We start from the raw sequence: 21,837 nt of genomic DNA, 5'->3' as shown, positions 1-21,837 counted from the left end.
CTGATGGCTACAGTATGACTATATTTTACTGATTGCTACAGTATGACTATATTTTACTGATGGCTACAGTGACTATATTTTACTGATGGCTACAGTATGACTATATTTTACTGATGGCTACAGTGTGACTATATTTTACTGATTGCTACAGTATGACTATATTTTACTGATGGCTACAGTATGACTATATTTTACTGATGGCTACAATGACTATATTTTACTGATGGCTACAGTATGACTATATTTTACTGATGGCTACAATGTATGTCTATATTTTACTGATGGCTACAGTGTGACTATATTTTACTGATTGCTACAGTATGACTATATTTTACTGATGGCTACAATGTATGTCTATATTTTACTGATGGCTACAGTATGACTATATTTTACTGATGGCTACAGTGTGATTATATTTTACTGATGGCTACAGTGTGACTATATTTTACTGATGGCTACAGTGTGATTATATTTTACTGATGGCTACAGTATGACTATATTTTACTAATGGCTACAGTGTGACTATATTTTACTGATTGCTACAGTGTGATTATATTTTACTGATTGCTACAGTGTGACTATATTTTACTGATGGCTACAGTGTGATTATATTTTACTGATGGCTACAGTGTGACTATATTTTACTGATTGCTACAGTGTGATTATATTTTACTGATTGCTACAGTGTGATTATATTTTACTGATTGCTACAGTGTGACTATATTTTACTGATGGCTACAGTGTGATTATATTTTACTGATTGCTACAGTGTGACTATATTTTACTGATGGCTACAGTGTGATTATATTTTACTGATGGCTACAGTGTGATTATATTTTACTGATTGCTACAGTGTGACTATATTTTACTGATTGCTACAGTATGACTATATTTTACTGATGGCTACAGTGACTATATTTTACTGATGGCTACAGTATGACTATATTTTACTGATTGCTACAGTGTATGACTATATTTTACTGATTGCTACAGTGTGACTATATTTTACTGATTGCTACAGTATGACTATATTTTACTGATGGCTACAGTGACTATATTTTACTGATGGCTACAATGACTATATTTTACTGATGGCTACAGTGTATGTCTATATTTTACTGATGGCTACAGTATGACTATATTTTACTGATGGCTACAGTGTGATTATATTTTACTGATGGCTACAGCGTGACTATATTTTACTGATGGCTACAGTGTGATTATATTTTACTGATGGCTACAGTATGACTATATTTTACTGATGGCTACAATGTATGTCTATATTTTACTGATGGCTACAGTATGACTATATTTTACTGATGGCTACAGTGTGATTATATTTTACTGATGGCTACAGTGTGACTATATTTTACTGATGGGTACAGTGTGATTATATTTTACTGATGGCTACAGTATGACTATATTTTACTGATGGCTACAGTGTGACTATATTTTACTGATTGCTACAGTGTGACTATATTTTACTGATTGCTACAGTGTGATTATATCTTACTGATTGCTACAGTGTGACTATATTTTACTGATTGCTACAGTGTGACTATATTTTACTGATGGCTACAGTGTGATTATATTTTACTGATGGCTACAGTGTGACTATATTTTACTGATTGCTACAGTATGACTATATTTTACTGATGGCTACAGTGTGATTATATTTTACTGATTGCTACAGTATGACTATATTTTACTGATTGCTACAGTATGACTATATTTTACTGATGGCTACAGTGTGACTATATTTTACTGATTGCTACAGTGTGATTATATTTTACTGATGGCTACAGTATGACTATATTTTACTGATGGCTACAGTGTGACTATATTTTACTGATGGCTCCAGTGTGACTATATTTTACTGATGGCTCCAGTGTGACTATATTTTACTGATGGCTACAGTGTGACTATATTTTACTGATTGCTACAGTATGACTATATTTTACTGATGGCTACAGTGTGACTATATTTTACTGATGGCTCCAGTGTGACTATATTTTACTGATGGCTACAGTGTGACTATATTTTACTGATGGCTACAGTGTGACTATATTTTACTGATTGCTACAGTGTGATTATATTTTACTGATTGCTACAGTATGACTATATTTTACTGATGGCTACAGTGTGACTATATTTTACTGATTGCTACAGTGTGATTATATTTTACTGATTGCTACAGTGTATGACTATATTTTGCTCATTCGATAAGTGAGAGAATTTCTTGTATCTGAAGTCACATTTACAGTTGTCTTTTTTTCCTCATTTCTGTTTAATGTACACAGTGATATTTCACAGTTATGGCCATTTCACAGTTCATTCCTAAAGTGTCTGGATCACTCAGTACTTTACTATCATCTGAGATGGTTAGCACAAAACATGTATATGAAATTGCCTGCTGTAAATACAATCGAACAGAAACTCTTTAAAAATAAATTCAGCAGCGGCATTCCAGTTCAGACCAAAAACATATATTTAAAAGAGATCACCACTTTGAAGATGCTACTTTGCTTTCATCCACGAAAGTGAGCATGAAATACAAAAACACAGGAATCTCCTTACAATGGATGGGAGGTAATTTGCAAATATTCCTGGAAATAATCACCAACCTGACAAAAGGAAAAGATAACCCCAAAACATCAGCATAAAAGTTGGGTGATTTTTGATGTGCAGGCTGAAATATGAGTGCTTTCCACACTTGGATATACATTTTCTTTACCTTGCTGCTCGCTCAGTCTGCCTGTGCTCTGCAGCACTCCATGTGTTGTTGAGATGGTAAGTGTGTGACCTGCCAAGGCTGACACTAGATCCATAGAAGTATTCTGGGAAGATCTGCCCCTGGTTTCCTCTCTATGTAAATTAACAGCTCATCTCACTTCTGCTCATTCCCCATCTCACAGCTGAGGCTAGGAACTTACCATGTGGGCAACAGGGGTCTCACAAATTTGACTGATGTTAACCCTGCCTACCTGGCAGAAACCAGGCAGGTGGACAAGTAACAATGAACAAGTCACTTACCTGTTCAGAGCTCAACCCATTCCTACCTATTCCAACTTTAACCTGTAGAACTGTGCAGGCAGATAAAATGGCCATCTAAAGCAGGAAGGAGCCTCATGAATTGATGCAAATCAGGGTTTACTGTGTCAGTAGAATCCCAAAGGCATTCACTAGACAAATAATCCAGAGCCCAGGCTAATGCTCTGAGGGTATGGGTTTGAATCCCACCACAGCAGATGGTGAAATTTGAATTCAATTAATAAATCGGGAATTAAAAGCTCGTCCAATGGTGACCATGAAGCCATTGTGGATTATAAAACCCATCTGGTTCACTAATGTCCTTTAGGGAAGGAAATCTGCTGTCCTTACCTGTTCTAGCCTACATGTGAGACTCCAGACCCACAGCAATGTGGTTGACTCTTAAGTGCCCTCTGAAATGGCCTAGCAAGCCACTCAGTTCGAGGGCAATTAGGGATGGGCAATAAACGTTGGCATAGTCAGTGACACCCACATCTCACAAACGAATTTTTTTTAAAAAGGGGCTTCAGTGAGGAAGCTGCCATGGAATTCTTGCCAGGCTGAAGCAGGTTGGCAGTTGGTAGGAAGGATGAAGAAGGCTGGCAGATAAGTTAAATATTTTCTTTGTGAGGCCAGAAGGAGGAGGAGTGCACCTCCAGCTTTCTTTGCCCTTTTGACTCCTACAATCTCTTTTGAAACCCATTTTGCAACCACTTTCCTGCAAGTCGGGAGGTGCCAAAGGGCAGCCTGATCTTCTGCCAACAGCCACTCTGTGCCCACTTCCCACTGGAAATGGGAAGGAAGTGGACCGGTGACAATTAAATGAGACCCAGGTGTTAAAATACCTCAGGCCTGAAATTTATGCCAGCAAGTGGTGTTTCAGGCTCGCACAAAAAACTCAGGGTTAACATCAACCTCCTGATAAAATGAAGCCTTCCACGACAAGCTCACATTTTCAGTTTTCCACTTTTTATTTGTTTTTCCTTTCTTCTTTTCTAGGTTCTTGAGTGAACTCTATTGCTAACTGTTGAGTTTTTAATAAGATTAAGGTTGCTTGACTGAAATGACAACAGCAAATAAGCCTTGCCGACCCTGCAAAGTCCTCCTGACTAACATCTGGGGGCTTGTGCCAAAATTGGGAGTGCTGTCCCACAGACTAGTCAAGTAATAGTCTGACATAGTTATACTCACCGAATCATACCTTACATCCAATGTCCCAAACACCACCATCACCATTCCTAGGTATGTCCTGTCCTACCGGCAGGACAGACTTACCAGAGGTGGCAGCAGTGGTATACAATCGGGAGGGAGTTGCCCTGGGAGTCCCCAACATGGACTCCGGACCCCATGAAGTCTCATGGCACCACTTCAAAGTTGGTCAAGGAAACCTCCTGCTGATTACCACCTACCGTCACTCACCACCCCCACACCCACCCTGCCTGATCAGTACTCCTCCATGGTGAACACACTTGGAAGAAGCACCGAGATGGCAAGGGCACAGAATGTACTCGGGTGGGGGACCTCAATGTCCATCACAGACAGTGGCCCAGCAGCACTACTACTGATCAAGCAGGCTGATTCCTAAAGGACATTGTTGCTAGACTGGGTCTGTGGCAGGTAGTGAGGGAACCAACAAGAGGGAAAAACCGACTTGACCTTGTATTCATCAATCTACCTGTTGCAGATGCATCTGTCCATGATAGTATTGGTAGGAGTCACTACCGCACAAGTCCTGTCGCCACACTAAGGATGCCCTCCATCACCACTGTGCTAAATGGGATAGTTTCAGAACAGATCTGGCAATGCAAAACTGGACATCCATGAGGCACAGTGGACCATCAACAGCAGAATTGTATTCAACCACAATCTGTAACCTCATGATCTGACATATCCCTCACTCTACCATTACCATCAAGCCAAGGGGTCAACCCTGGTTCAATAAAGGATGCAGGAGAGCATGCCAGGAGCAGCTGAATGCACAAGTAAAAATGAGGTATCAAACTGATGACGCTACAACCCAGGACTACTTGCATGCCAAATAGTGGAAGCAGCATGCAATAGACAGAGCTAAGCGATCCCAGAACCAACGGATCAGATCAAAGCTCTGCAGTCCTGCCACATCCAGTCGTGAATGGTGGTGGACAATTAAACAACTAACAGGAGGAGCAGTCTCCACAAATGTCCTCATCCTCAATGATGGGGGAGGCCAGATAAAAGGCAGAAGCTTTAGTGACCATCTTCAGCCAGAAAAGCCAAGTGGATAATCCATCTGGGCGTCCTCCAGAGGTCTCCAGCATCACAGATGCCAGCCTTCAGACAACTCAATTCACTTCACGTGATATCAAGAAATGGCTGAAGGCACTGGATACAGCACTGGCAATGGGCCCTGACAACATCCCGGCTGTAGTACTGAAGACTTGTGCTGCAGAACTAGCTGCGCCCCTAGCCAAGCTGCTCCAATACGGCTGCAACACTGGCATCTACCCAACAATGTGGAAAATTGCCCAGATATGTCCTGTCTACAAAAAGCAGGACAAATTCAATCATGCCAATTAATGCCCCATTAGCCTACTCTCAATCATCAGTAAAGTGATGGAAGGTGTCGTCAACAGTGCTATCAAGCGCCACTTAAACAGCAACAACTTGCTCACTGATGCTCAGTTTGGGTTCCGCCAGGACCAACTGGCTCCAGACCTCATTACAGCCTTGGTCCAAACATGGACAAAGAGCTGAACTCAAGAAGTGAGGTGAGAGTGATTGCCCTTGATATCAAGGCAGCATTTGACCGACTGTGGCATTAAGGAGCCCTAACCAAATTGAAGTCAATGGGAATGAGGGAGAAAACTTTCCGTTGGTTGGAGTCATATCTAACACAAAGGAAGGTGGTTGTGGCTGTTGGAGGCCAATCATTTCAGCGCAAGGACATTGCTGCAGGAGTTTCTCAAGGCCGTGTCCTAGGCCCAATCATCTTCAGCTGCTTCATCAATAACCTTCCATCCATTAGGTCAGAAGCGGGGAAGCTCATTGATGATTGTACGATGTTCAGTACCATTCAGAACTCTTCAAATACTGAAGCAGTTGGTGTCCATATGCAGCAAAACCTGGACAACATTCATGTTTGGGCTGATCAGTGGCAAGTAACATGCATGTCACAGAAGTTCCCCTCCAAGCCACATACATCCTGACTTGCATCTATATTGCCATTCTTTTACAGTCACTTGTAACAAGAGGGTTTTTTTTATTGAAAGCTGAGAATTCTGTATGTTTTTCAAAAACTGAGAAAAAGGATTTTTCTGTGAAGATTGAATGCTGAAACTTGGCGTTTGAACTGAGTGGGACAGACTGCAAGACACCTGTTCCAAGCAGCAGAATAGGGAAATGACAGGCCACATGACTTGATTGTTAGAGTTTCAATTTCATTTTTGCATTGTGAAAGAGCAGTGAGCTAGACAAACAGGGTGTAGTGAAACCTCTGCTTTAACCTGTGTGGAGCAAGTGAAATCTGGCTGGGACCTGCTTGCAAACCAGAGAAAAGACCAGTTTCTGAAAAGGAAGACTTGCATCGCTTGGAAAGAAATCCTACATTTGAGGTGTGGCTTTGGTCTTTCTGGAGAAAAGACCCAGAAAAAGAGGAGTTGCTACCCTCTGTGGAGGAAGACTGCTTTTCAGAAAGGAAGTCCAGCATTTGAAAGGCAGCAGTTTCATATTGCCTCCAGTCTCTCAAGAATCGCTGCCTCAAGAGTAATTCCTGTTGCCTCTTGTGTCAATCTCAATAAAGCTTCTATTGTTAGACTGCTACTTCAAAACACAAGCAGACCTGTTGCTACATCATTTGCTGAAAGACCTGTGTGATGCATGCTGCAGACAAATTGTCTTGAAAGTCTACCCATCACAGACTGTTCAACAGCCTCACCTGAGAGACTTCAAGTGACATCCAACTATTTGACTCTGGGACACCTCACCTTACCGCAAACATCCTACCAGAAAGGGATCAAGTCGATCATTTATTTTTCCTTTTTATTCCTAAGAAATGGCTGTAAACCAAAACATCCTTTTTCCCCAGTTAACTGTTTTTTTAAATGTATGTGTGTGTGCATGAGGGTTAGGAAGAATAAGAAGTTTTAGTCATAAGAGAGATACAGCACTGAAACAGGTCCTTCGGCCCTCCGAGTCTGTGCTGACCAACAACCACCCATTTATACTAATCCTACATTAATCCCACATTCCCTACCACATCCCCACCATTCTCCTACTACCTATCTACACAAGGGGCAATTTACAATGGACAATTTATCTATCAACCTGCAAGTCTTTGGCTGTGGGAGGAAACCGGAGCACCCGGCGGAAACCCACGCAGTCACGGGGAGAACTTGCAAAGTCCGCACAGGCAGTACCCAGAACTGAACCCAGGTCGCTGGAGCTGTGAGGCTGCGGTGCTGACCACTGTGCCGCCCAAATTTTAAAAGAATATTTTCAACATTTAGGAGTTATCTCATATTGTTTAAGACTTAGTTTATTAATAAATATTTAATTTTGTTCTTGTTGAAAGAAACCTGGTTTAGTGTGCTATATTCTGGGGGACAAACAGAGTTTTTAATTTGGCTACTTTCCGATAGGTGAGAAAGTTTACGAATATTCCATGACCTGTGGAGTAGGGGGACTGAATTCACAGTGCATTACTCCAGCCTTGGTCCTCACACACTGGATCAAAATCCTGGAACTCCCTCCCTAACAGTACAGTCCGCCGACCTGCACCAGATGTATTGCAGCCATTCAAGAAAGCAGCTCACCACCACCACCTTCTCAAGGGCAATTAGGAATGTTCAACAAATATTAGCCTTACCAGCAATGCCGACATCACATGAAATGATTTTTATTTTTTAAAAAGGAGACTGAAAGCTGACCCAATCAAAAAAGCAGTTTAGATTACAATTCCTATTTGAGCATTTAAAGTGTCCTCGAAGCTGGCATTTGAGTACCCACTAACTGTCCAAAAGTAGAAAGAAATGGGGCAGGATTCTTAAATGTTTAGGAACCAAAATTCCAAATATTGCCACATAATATTGCTGAACATGAACCAATATTTTTCCACATACTCAAAGAACAAAGAAGAGTACAGCACAGGAACAGGCCATTCGGCCCTCCAAGCCTGCGCCGATCTTGATGCCTGCCTAAACTAACACCTTCTGCACTTCCGGGGACCGCATCCCTTTATTCCCATCCTATTCATGTATTTGTCAAGATGCCTCTTAAACGTCGCTATCGTACCATCTTCCACCACCTCCCACGGCAGCAAGTTCCAGGCACTCACCACCCTCTGTGTAAAGAACTTGCGTCGCACATCCCCTCTAAACTTTGCCCCTTGCACCTTAAACCTATGTCCCCCAGTAATTGACTCTTCCACCCTGGGAAAAAGCTTCTGACTATCCACTCTGTCCATGCCGCTCATAACTTTGTAAACCTCTATCATGTAACCCCTCCACCTCCGTCGTTCCAGCGAAAACAATCCGAGTTTATCCAACCCCTCCTCATAGTTAATGCCCTCCAGACCAGGCAACATCCTAGTAAACCTCTTCTGTACCCTCTCCAAAGCCTCCACGTCCTTCTGGTAGCGTGGTGACCAGAATTGCACGCAATATTCTAAGTGTGGCCTAACTAAAGTTCTGATCAGCTGCAGCATGACTTGCCAATTTTTATACTCTATGCCCCGACCGATGAAGGCAAGCATGCCGTATGCCTTCTTGACTACCTTATCCACCTGCGTTGCCACTTTCAGTGACCTGTGGACCTGTACGCCCTGATCTCTCTGCCTGTCTATACTCCTAAAGGTTCTGCCATTTACTGTATACCTCCCACCTGCCTTAGATCTTCCAAAATGCATTACCTCACATTTGTCCAGATTAAACTCCATCTGCCATTTCTCCGCCCAAGTCTCCAACTGATCTATACCTTACTGTATCCTCTGACAATCCTCATCACTTTCTGTGCTGTAAAACTCTATGACTCTCTGACTATTCGCAACTCCACCAACCTTTGTGTCGTCCGCAAACTTACTAATCAGACCAGCTACATTTTCCTCCAAATCATTTATATATACTACAAACAGCAAAGGTCCCAGCACTGATCCCTGCGGAACACCACTAGTCACAACCCTCCATTCAGAAAAGCACCCTTCCACTGCTACCCTCTGTCTTCTGTGACAGAGCCAGTTCTGTATCCATCTTGCCAGCTCACTCTGATCCCGTGTGACTTCACCTTTTGTACCAGTCTGCCATGAGGGACCTTGTCAAAGGCTTTACTGAAGTCCATACAGATAACATCCACTGCCCTTCCTTCATCAATCATCTTTGTCACTTCCTCAAAAAACTCAATCAAATTAATGAGACACGACCTCCCCTTAACAAAATCATGCTGCCTCTCTCTAATAAATTTGTTTTGTTTCCAAATGGGAGTAAATCCTGTCCCGAAGAATCCTCTCTAATAATTTCCCTACCACTGACGTAAAGCTCACCGGCCTATAATTTCCTGGATTATCCTTGCCACCCTTCTTAAACAAAGGAACAACATTGGCTATTCTCCAGTCCTCTGGGACCTCACCTGCAGCCAATGAGGATGCAAAGATTTCTGTCAAGGCCCCAGCAATTCTTCCCTTGCCTACCCCAGTATTCTGGGGTAGATCCCATCAGGCCCTGGGGACTTATCTACCTTAATGCTTTGCAAGACACCCAACACCTCCTCCTTTTTGATAATGAGATGACAGAGACTCCCTTCCCTAGGCTCATCATCCACCAAGTCCTTTCTCTTTGGTGAATACTGATGCAAAGTACTCATTTAGTACCTCACCCATTTCCTCTGGCTCCACACATAGATTCCCTTCTCTGTCCTTGAGCAGGCCAACCCTTTCCCTAGTTACCCTCTTGCTCTTTATATATGTATAAAAAGCCTTGGGATTATCCTTAATCCTGTTTGCCAATGACTTTTCATGACCCGTTTTAGCCCCCGACTCCTTGCTTAAGGTCCTTTCTACTGTCTTTATATTCCTCAAGGGATTCGTCTGTTCCCAGCCTTCTAGCCCTTATGAATGCTTCCTTTTTCTTTTTGACAAGGCTCACAATATCCCGTGTTATCCAAGGTTCCTGAAACTTGCCAAACTTATCCTTCTTCCTCACAGGAACATGCTGGTCCTGGATTCTAATCAACTGACATGTGAAAGACTCCCACATGTCAGATGTTGATTTACCCACAAACAGCCGCCCCCAATCTAAATTCTTCAGTTCCTGCCTAATATTGTTATAATTAGCCTTCCTCCAATTTAGCAGCTTCACCCGAGGACTACTCTCATCCTTAACCACAAGTACCTTAAAACTTATGGAATTATGGTCAATGTTCCCGAAATGCTCCCCTACTGAAACTTGGACCACCTGGCCGGGCTCATTCCCCAATACCAGGTCCAGTACGGCCCTATCCCTAGTTGGACTATCTACATATTGTTTCAAGAAGCCTTCCTGGATGCTCCTTACAAATTCTGCCCCCTCCTCTACCTCCCGCTGGCTGTTGGGAGGCCTGTAGAAAACGCCCAACATCGTGACTGCACCCTTCCTATTCCTGAGCTCCACCCATATTGCCTCGCTGCATGACCCCTCCGAGGTGTCCTCCCGCAGTACAGCGGTGATATTCTCCTTAACAAGTAATGCAACTCCCCCACCCCTTTTACATCCCCCTCTATCCCGCCTGAAGCTTCTAAATCCTGGAACATTTAGCTGCCAATCCTGTCCTTCCCTCAACCAAGTCTCTATAATAGCAACAACATCATAGTTCCAAGTACTAATCCAAGCTCTACGTTCATCTGCCTTACCTGTTATACTTCTCGCATTGAAACAAATGCACTTCAGACCACCAGTCCCGCTGTGCTCCGCAACATCTCCCTGCCTGCTCTTCCTCTTAGTCTTACTGGCCTTATTTACTAGTTCCCCCTCATTTATTTCACTTGCTGTCCTACTATTCTGGTTCCCACCCCCCTGCCACACTAGTTTAAACCCTCCCGAGTGACGCTAGCAAACCTCGCAGCCAGGATATTTGTGCCCCTCCAGTTTAGATGCAACCCGTACTTCTTGTACAGGTCCCATCTGTCCCTGAAGAGATCCCAATGGTCCAGATATCTGAAACCCTCCCTTCTACACCAGCTGTTCAGCCACGTGTTTAGCTGCACTATCTTCCTATTTCTAGCCTCACTGGCACGTGGCACAGGGAGTAATCCCGAGATTACAACCCTAGAGGTTCTGTCTTTTAACTTTCTACCTAACTCCCTAAACTCCCCCTGCAGGACCTCATCACTCTTCCTGCCTATGTCTTTGGTACCGATGTGTACTACAACATCTGGCTGTTCACCCTCCCCCTTCAGAATGCCTCCTGTCCGTTCAGAGACATCTTTGACCCTGGCACCAGGGAGGCAACATACCATCCTGGAGTCCACAGAAGCGCCTATCTGTGCCCCTGACTATAGAGTCCCCTATAACTATTGCTCTTCTGCGCTTTGTCCCTCCCTGCTGAACAACAGTGCCAGCCATGGTGCCACTGCTCTGGCTGCTGCTGTTTTCCCCTGATAGGCCATCCCCCCAAACAGTATCCAAAACAGTATACTTGTCAGAGAGGGGGATAGCCACAGGGGATTCCTGTACTGACTGCCTGCCCCTTCTAGCAGTCACCCATCTATCTGTCTGCACCTTGGGTGTAACCACTTCTCTAAAACTCCTGTCTATGACGCTTTCTGCCACCTGCATGCTCCAAGTGCATCCAGTTGCTGCTCCAACCGATCCATGCGGTCTGTGAGGAGCTGCAACTGGGTACACTTCCTGCAGATGTAGTCGTCCGGAACGCTGGGAGCATCATGGACCTCCCACATCTCACAGGTGAAGCACTTCACCCCTCTAACTGACATTTCTAGCACTAATTAATAAATTAATTTAAAAGATTTATTAAATCCTTACTAAATTGTTATAATTAACTATATGGTCCCTAGTGCTAGATTCCTACTATAAATATTAAATGCTAAGTAAATACAGTAATCTCCTCCCTCTGGTTTAGTTACTCCTTTTGCTATTTCCAGACCACATTGTTAGGTAACTTGAAAGAAACATTTATGTTTATATATGGAGTGCCTTAAGAGTGAAAGATTTCATCCGCCTGGTATGGACTGCAATCAGCAATTGTTTCTTTTGACCTTACATCAACACTATAGGCTGGATTTTGCAGTCAGCAGTGAAGCAACGGTTGCTTGCCACTGACCTTGACCAAAGCTGCCCACAAAGATCTCGCGATCTCTGTGGCAGGGATTTCCCCTTTCTCGACATCAGTTCAAATCTGGCACCAAGTCAAGGGGATCTCCATGCATCCAGCAACAGTGATGTCATCAAGCATGTAAGTAGCCAATCACATTGAGATATTCTTAAAGCTAGCAAACCCGGAAGTAAAAACCACTCAATCCCCTCACTTTCAATATTTAAATTTTACAGATAGCGAAATAAATGATTGGAGCATACACATGGAATTAAGATAGAAGTTTAAAAATCATAAAACATTAAAGAAATTTAACATGTGGAATTACTCAGTGCCAGTGAGGCTGGTTAGCTGTAATTATGAATTTAGCACCTCATTCAACAAGGTATAATTTTTTCCAAGAGTATTTACAGCAAGACTAAGAACACAACAATAACTTGTATTGCCATAGCACCTTTAATGCAATAAAATGTCCAAGGCACTTTACAGAAGCATTACAAAACAAAATATGACGCCAAGGCACAAAAGGAGATATTAGGTGAGATGACAAAAAGCTTGGCTAAAGAGGTAGGTTTTAATATGTGTCTTACAGAGGGAAGCCAGGTAGAGAGTTGTAGGGAGGGAATTCCAGAGCTTAGGGCCTAGACAACTGAAGGCACAGCCACCAATGTCAGCGCAATTAAAATTGGGGATGCTCAAGAGGCCAGAATTAGGTGAGCACAGACATCTCAGAGGGTTGTAGGGCTGCAGGAGATTAGAGAGATGGGGAGGGGTGAGGCCATGGAGGGATTTGAAAACAAAGAATAGAATTTTAAAATAGGAGCCAATATATGTCAGCGAGCACAGGGATAATAGATGAATGGGACTTGATGCGAGTTAAGACAAGGGCAGCAAAGTTTTGGATGAGCTCAGATTTATAGAGGACAGAATGTGAGAGACCAGCCAGGAGTGAATTGGAATAGTTGAATATAGACAACAAAAGCATGATGAGCGTTTCAGCAACAGACAAGCTAAGGCCAGGGCAAAGTCAGGCAATGTTACAGAAGTGGAAATAGGTGGTCGTAGGGATGGCACGAATTTATGGTCAGTAGCTCATCTCGGAGTCAAATATGACATCAAGGTTGCAAACAGTCTAGTTAGTTAGGCAGTTGCCAGGGAGAGGGATGGAGTCAGTAGCTAGGGAATGGAGTTTGGAGCAGGGACTGAACACAATAGCTTCAGTTTTCTCAATATTTAATTAAGGGTAATTTCTGGACGTCGGATAAGCAGATGAATAATTTGGCAACAGTGGAGGAGTCGAGAGAGGTGGTGGTGAGGTAGAACTGGGTGTCGTCTGCTGACAGTTGCACCATCATTACAACAGCACAATCCAAACAATGTGTGAAGGGAGGCTCTGGACAGTTACCACTCATATTGATATCACCATTGCCAGAAAATAACAATCCAATAACAGTATTGTGGAAGCTTTGGAACAATACAGAACACAGACACTCTGCAGAGAACCGATGCTAATTTTCCTATCAATAAACAATAACCTGGACAAAGCAAGCAAGACTGTATGAAAACGCACACAGAGTTAGTTCAGCTGTTCCAGTAAGCATTTTTGACATGTTGTTTGCTTATTGCAGTAATGTGAAATCACGTCACACTTTGGAACATAGGGACAGGAAGCCCCGAGGCTGTTCCGCCATTTAATTAGATCATAACGAATCTGTACCTCAACTCCATTTACCTGCCTTTGATATTTATCCCTTGATACCGTTACCAAATAAAAAAAAGTGAGAAAATATTGATCTCAGTTTTGAAAACTTCAATTGACCCAGCATCCAAAGCCTTTTGGGGAAGAGAAATCCAGAATTCCACTGCTTTTGTGTGAAAACATCCTTCCTGATTTCATTCTTGGATGGCATAGCTTTAACTTTAAGACCATGCCACTCTGTTCTGGATTTCCCCACCAGAGGAACTAGCTTCTCTGTATCTCCTCGATTGAATTCCTTTATCATTTTAAACACTTCAATTAGATCATCCCTCAACTTCCTACATGCAAGAAAATACAACCTGTCCTCATAATTTAACACTTTAAGCTCTGGTAACATTCTGGTGAATCAGTGCTGTACCCTCTGCAAGGCCAATATATCCTTCCTGACATGCTGAATGCAGTACACCAAATGAGGCCTGACCAAGGTTCTGTACAACTGACTGACTGAATACAACTGTAATGCAACCCCAATAGCCTTTTTGATTGCATTTTGCAACTGCAATGTATTTAGCAGTGAGTGTTTAACAATGGTGTGTGCCTGGAGATGCAAATTCATTGCTTCTCTGCAGTTCCTATCTTGCCATTAAGAAACTATTCTGATTTGTCTTCCTTTGATCCAAAGTGGATGACTTCAGACTTCTGCAAATTGAACTCCACCTGCCACAACCCTATTCACTTAATATGTCTATGTCCCTTTGTAACTTCCTGCCTCAATCTACACAATTTACTGTGGCTTCTAATTTAATGTGCAAGTGAATTATAAGCCATTATCAAAACTCAGTAAGTTCAGCTAATATTACTAATTCATAATTTAACAGACCATCCACACTCAATCTTTTTAAAAAATTTACTCTATGTTGAGTTTTTTTTCTCCTGTTCTTGTAAGGCCATATCAATGGCACACACAGTTATCTGGCAAACACAGCAGGCAAGCGACCCGCTTATAGTCAGCAGCTGACGCTCCAGAAGTGGCTACTTGGAGAGGTGGAAGAAGGGAGTGGGTGAACTAGACTTTCTGTTTTCTCTCCCTTCTTATTGAAAATGTCTGTTCAGCATTTCTCCCACACAGCACAGCCAAGATCTGGAATTTACTATGTGGAGAGCTGCAGTGGAAAATCTGCAACATACTGCTTTGTGACACAGTGGACACTTTTGACACACACCTCACCTCACTGGGACACAGCATACTCATGCCCAGCACTGATCCACCAGACTGCCTGGCCCTACTTAAAAATATTCAGAACCTTACCTAACTGGACAGCTTTCAGTGGATGAACCACTAGCTATTTATTACACTAGGCTTGTGGTTTGCACTCAGAATACAGAACACCATATAGGGTAAATTTCCTAGGGCTTTACTTGTTCTGTCACTGTAACATCAGTGGAAACCCCATTTATGTATTTGAACATGGTTCTCTCGGAACCTCAGTCAGAGTTATAGCACTGGAGCGGAAAAAGCCCCAAGGAAATTCTGGTGCACCTTTACACAGAACTTCAGTTCCGAAGAAGGGTCACTGACCCGAAACGTTAACTCTGCTTCTCTCTCCACAGATGCTGCCAGACCTGCTGAGTATTTCCAGCATTTCTTGTTTTTATTTCAGATTTCCAGCATCCGCAGTATTTTGCTGTTATTATTACGCAACCAAACCAGCTTGTATGACATGAGGCGGAGACATTTTTTTATTCGTTCGTGGGATGTGGGTGTCGCTGGCCAGGCCAGCACTTATTTCCAATGCCTAATTGCCCTCGAGAAGGTGTGGTGAGCTGTCTTCTTGAACCGCTGCAGTCCTTGGGGCGTAGGTACACCAACAGTGCTGTTAGGAAGGGAGTTCCAGGATTTTGACCCAGTGACAGTGAAAGGAATGGCGATATAGTTCCAAGTCAGGATGGTGTGTGACTTGGAGGGGAACTTGCAGGTGGTAGTGTTCCCAATCAACTGCTGCCCTTGTCCATCCAGGTGGTAGAGGTCACGGGTTTGGAAGGTGCCAAGGAGACTTGGTGAGTTGCTGCAGTACATCTTGTACATGGTACACACTGCTGCCACTGTGCATCAGTGGTGAAGGGTGTGAATGTTGAAGGTGGTGGATGGGGTGCCAATCAAGCGGGCTGCTTTGTTCTTACAGTTTCAATGGACAGCAATCTGTTAGAATCGTGCATTTCTTAACTCTGAGTAGTTCTTTTCAATTGCCTGTACTAAAACTAGATAGTCAGCTAGATCTGTTTTATACTGACTTTATAGAGGAAATATAGTAATTTGAGTAGCAGCAGGACTTCAGATGTGCACCAACTAATTAACTGCACCAAGGATGTGATAAAACTAGGTTTTGACTGGTATCTGAAGCAGTTAATAAACTCTCCATTCACCATTCTTCATAAAAGTGTCAGCAGATCTTAATTAAACAAAACAATGAATAGGAGCTGATTGATTTCAGGCAATTTCACTCATTAAGGACTGTGTAAGTCACATGACAGGACCTTGTATTCAACTTCTTTGTTCAAACATGGGTAAAAGAGCTGAACTCCAGAGGTGAGGTTAGAGTGACTGCCCTTGGCATCAAGGCAGCATTTGACTGAGTATGGCATCAAGGAGCCCTAGCAAAACTGAAGTCAATGGGAATTGGGGGAAAACTCTCTGCTGGTTAGAGTTGTCCCAAGCACAAAGGAAGATGGTTGTGGTTGTCATCTCAACCCCAAGACATCACTGCAGGAGTTCCTCAGGGTAGTGTCATCGGCCCAACCATTTTCAACTGCTTCATCAATGACCTTCCCTCTGCTATAAGGTCAGATGTGGGGATGTTCGCTGATGATTGCACAATGTTCAGAAACATTTGCGACTCCTCAGATACTGAAGTAGCCCGGGTCCAGATGTATTAAGACATGGACAACATCCAGGCTTGGGCTGGTAAGTAGCAAGCAACATTTGCACCACACAAGTACCAGGCAATAACCATCTCAAACAAGAGAGAATCCAACCATCTCCCCTTGATGTTCAACTAATTTACATGACAAGACCTTGTATTCAACTTCTTTGTTCAAACATGGACAAAAGAGCTGAACTCCAGAGGTGAAGTGAGAGTGACTGCCCTGAATCATTGAATGCGCCATTAACAATATCCTGGGGGTTACCATTGACCAGAAACTGAACTGGACCAGCCACAGAAATACTTTGGTTACAAAAGCAGGTCAGAGGCTGGGAACTCTGTGGCGAGTAACTCACCTCCTGTCTCCCCAGTGCCTGTCCACCTGACACCTTGTGCCTGATAAGGCACAAGTCAGGAGTGTGATGGAATACTCTCCACTTGCCTGGATGGGTGCAACTCCAACAACACAAGAAGCTCAACACCATCCAGGACAAAGCAGCCCGCTTGATTGGCACCTCATCCACCACCTTCAACATTCACTCCCGGCACGACCGACACACAAAGGCAGCAGTGTGAACCATCTACAAGATGCACTACAGCAACTCACCAAGGCTCCTTCGACAGCAGCTTCCAAACCCGTGACTCCACCACCTAGAAGGACAAGGGCAGCAGATGCATGGGAACACCACCACCTGCAATTTCCCCTCCAAGCCACACAACATCCTGACTTGGAACTATATCGCCGTTCCTTCACTGTCGCTGGGTCAAGATCCTGGAACTTCTTCCTTTCAGGACCTACATCCCAAGACTACAGCGGTTCAAGCAGGCAGCTCACCATCATCTTCTCAAGGGCAATTAAGGATGGGAAATAAATGCTGACTTGCGAGCAACGCCCACATCCCATGAACGAATAAAACAAAAACTGCTTGCTATAGGATAATCTACATTTGCACTGAAGACTCACATAAGAGTACCGGCATGGTACAGAGGAAACCTGAGCAAATTAAAACAAAACTTACTTAATAAGCATACAATACATCAATGACTCTTATGTGTTAGCTAAAAACAATGATTTTGCAAAAAAAGAGAATTAACACAAATTTGTTTGAAAGTTAGTAGCAGATTCAGACCAGAGAATGGTATCAGATTGCCACAATTAAGGGAACTTTGAACCCCTGAAAGGTGACTCACAATCCTTACCTTACTGAATAGGGCTCTCTCTGATAGGGCAACAACTCTCATGACTAGTACTATATAGTCCATATTTGTACAGGAAAAGCCTAGATCAATAAACCAGATCAATAAAACAGAGAATGGGGAAGCAGAATAAGGCCTCCTTTTCCGTATATTTTTTCTTTCTTCCATTTTTATCACTTGACTGATTTCAATTAATGAATCCCTCTGTTGGGAATTGACTATCTAATGGACAGTTAGGACCAGCAGATGAAATAGATAAAAATTAAATGGAATATGTGATTTCAAAGGATGTTTTATAATTTTCAGTTTCCAAATGACAATTGCAGCCTCCTTTCATACGTGCTCTTTTTAAGGTAACTAGAGCAAAAAATTTTTAGTCAGAATTTGACGACTTAAGTGTCGTTCTGTGCTAGATTCTCCTGCAACATTCAGTCACAAGAGTTATACTGCACTGCTACTGAAGATGGGATTAACAAACTGCTCCATTTCTTCCTAGTTCCCCACCACAAAAGTGCTTCAAAGCAAGGTGGGCCTCTTCACCTCCCTCAGTTTTTACTTCCTCCCACTCTTCCCAGCCTTAAGGTATACTCTATTTTGGGTTTTGGTCCTTCATCTAGGTTCCCAATACAAATAATATAGGTCGGGGTCCAACATGTCTGCTCATGGTGCCAATCCTTGTACCCATTGATCACTGCTTTTATTACTCCCATAATCAGACCAATGCAAGCCACTGTAAACTAATAGCACCAAAGGCTTTTAAATTCCTATGTATTTATATCTTTACAACCTCGCAATGAATGTTTTATTGACTTTTTGCACATTTCAAGAATTCTAGCTGAAAAATGCTAATGTGTTACAATATTTCATTAATATATAGAGCAATGTTTGACTACTATGCACTCTGTGTGTATCTGTTAACAGAATACTGCAATAATGCTGTGATAACAACAATGGGATAACATGCTGTAGCTTTTTTTTTAGGGGCTTGGTCATTGATTCAATTCTCTGGCTCTTTGTAACCTGTTAAGAGAAGTCTATGCCCAAAGGCATCGTCAGTAAGAGCTGAACGAAGGGGAATGGGTTGATCTCCACTTACTGAAGGGAAACCTTCAGTGGAAGTGCTGATGGAGTGATATTTGATATGCTTTTTTATCAATAGCACATAGCTTCCGTTCCCTTAGAAGGCTACACAGTTCAATAGTAAGACTGTTAAAAATCTCCAATTCTTGCTGAATGATCCTTTTTTGAAAATTGTTTAAATGGCCAGCAAAAATAGAATGACATACAAAGGGGCTGACTTTTTCTACAGACTTATGAATCCAAAATCTGTTGTCATTTTTTTTTTTAAGCTGTCGGGCATGTTAAGTTGGATCGTTTTCATGAAGTCTTAAGCGTTCAGTTTTACCTAACATTTGAGTCAATGAGAGAGACCATTCTGAATTCTTATTAATGCAGGAATGAGCTCTTGATTTAAGTACTATAAAATCTCCCCTCCAACATGGTACCTCACAGCATTTCAAGTCTTCACTACTTGAAGTACAACTTCAATCTGGTAAAAGGCCACATTTTAAAACTTGCTTAGGCAGCCCATGCACCTACTCCACAGAACTTTGAACAATTTTTAAATTTGATTTAGAGATACAACACTGAAACAGGCCCTTCGGCCCACCGAGTCTGTGCCGACCATTAACCACCCATTTATACTAATCCCATATTCCTACCACATCCTCACCTGTCCCTATATTCCCCTACCACCTACCTATACTAGGGGCAATTTATAATTGCCAATTTACCTATCAACCTGCAAGTCTTTTGGCTGTGGGAGGAAACCGGAGCACCCGGAGGAAACCCACGCAGACACAGGGAGAACTTGCAAACTCCACACAGGCAGTACCCAGAATTGAACCCGGGTCGCTGGAGCTGTGAGGCTGCGGTGCCAACCACTGCGCCACCCCAATGTTAGAACAAAATAGACGCCTGCAACACTTCACTTAATATTGAAAACTGACTGCCAGCAAAAGATCAACTCTACATGTGACTGTCACTACACCTTGATGTTGGTCAATTTGCAGTATAACTCCAGTCCATAGACTGTTTATTGCAGATTGGTACTTCAGTATAACTGCAGCTCACATTCCATCATATTTTGACAGCTGCAGTGCAAGATGGCTAGGCACCAATTACGCAAACAAAAGCAGCAGTAGAGGAAATACCCGAAATGGCAGTCAACCTCTGAAAAAGAATTACAGCCAAACATTTTAGGTGGGTCCTTCCACTGGTTCTGAAAAAGGTTCCCATGTAAAATGATGACCTACGTTTTCTCTTTCAGGTGACTTGGGCCTAGGCTGCATTTCCAATAATTTTTTGCTTTTATTTCAGATTCCTATCATTCAATATTTTTTCTGTTAATCTTTACTGTAGTGTTTGATCGATCAGGGTTTGACTGTATCAGTCTGTAAAGGCCTGCTACCCAACCTGAACCCAACGACATACGTTGGGCTCGGGTCGGGTTGGATCACTCTTCCGGGTCCGACTTTCAGGCTCGGGTCGGGCTGGGTCCGGATCGGACACACACAGTAAATATTGCATTTTGCTCTCCTGGCAAGTGTGAAAAATTGAAAAGCCTACTTGAGCTGGTAGTCTGGGACATCAAGGAGGGAAACTCTGAGTCTGTGCAGTGAGTGAGTGAGCGTCTCTATGATGTCATCACGCTCATGCTGCAGCTTCCTGCAGATTCGGAGTCGGAAGGTAGGTAATGTGAACATTCCGGTGGTCGGGTCAGGTTGGGCGCAGGAAAAAATGGAGGGACTCGGGCCGGGTCCGATGTGGTTCTGTCAAGTTCAGGTCGGGTTTTTTGTTCCTGACCTGAGCAGGCCTTTATCAGTCTGTCCACTTGTGTGTGTTCACTGTGTTTGATTGCTTAAGCTTCTGGGTGGTGCTGCAGAGTAAAAGTGAAACTAAGACACACAGCTAGAAGCTTCTACAGAACACACACACTGGCTGCTCTCCAAGACATTTACTGAAATTGTGTAAGAAGCTTTATAACTAAGTGCTGTAAATAAACCAGTTGGTTATTTAACACAGTGTGATATCTGCATTGTTCTGAGATTAATCAGATATCAAAATTAAATCCAGTAACCTGGCATAAACATAACATTTACTATCTAATGAAATCTTTTACAATGCTTTCTTAAATATTTTTAATAAAGTTTGACCAGATCAGCAGAAATAACCAGTGATATGATGACATTATGATTCATGCCATGGTTTAGATACCATGGAAAAATGTTGCTTTGGGGTTCGTACACAGAGATGATCACATACTGATCAGTAATGCAAGTCATTTTCACAGTACTGAATTTATAAAGTGCTCATTTTCCCACTGTCATTGGCCCCTTTAAAATGTTTAAAATATAAACTTTAAAAAGCTGGTGCTTTCCTATGGTAGAATGGTCACATTGTTCACTGTGATTACTTTGAAAGTAAAGTGCTGTTTCTAGATTAAGATTCATTAATTTGCTAAGGTTGGCTCTGGATAAAAATCCAGTTGGGCCATGGGTTCTGTGTAATAACACTCAATGGGAATGACCAGCTGGAATATTATGCTTTATCGAGGTTTTATTTATTTGGACTGGTTTCACATTTTTGTTAAAGAATCATTCAATATCACAATGTCACTAATGGAAACCATTTATAACCTGCCTCCCTGACTCA

General features: G+C 42.6%; 1 protein-coding gene across 2 annotated transcripts in view; it reads right to left on the bottom strand.

Moving 5' to 3' along the window:
• Window positions 1-21,837, bottom strand: part of spire2 (spire-type actin nucleation factor 2) — a 95,436-nt gene that overhangs the window by 56,491 nt on the left and 17,108 nt on the right. The window lies entirely within an intron of this gene.

The sequence above is a fragment of the Heterodontus francisci genome, chromosome 17 (assembly GCF_036365525.1).
Source record: "Heterodontus francisci isolate sHetFra1 chromosome 17, sHetFra1.hap1, whole genome shotgun sequence".
Classification (NCBI taxonomy): domain Eukaryota; kingdom Metazoa; phylum Chordata; class Chondrichthyes; order Heterodontiformes; family Heterodontidae; genus Heterodontus; species Heterodontus francisci.
The sequence above is the reverse complement of the archived record's forward strand: the minus strand, read 5'-3'. Positions and strand labels throughout refer to the sequence as shown.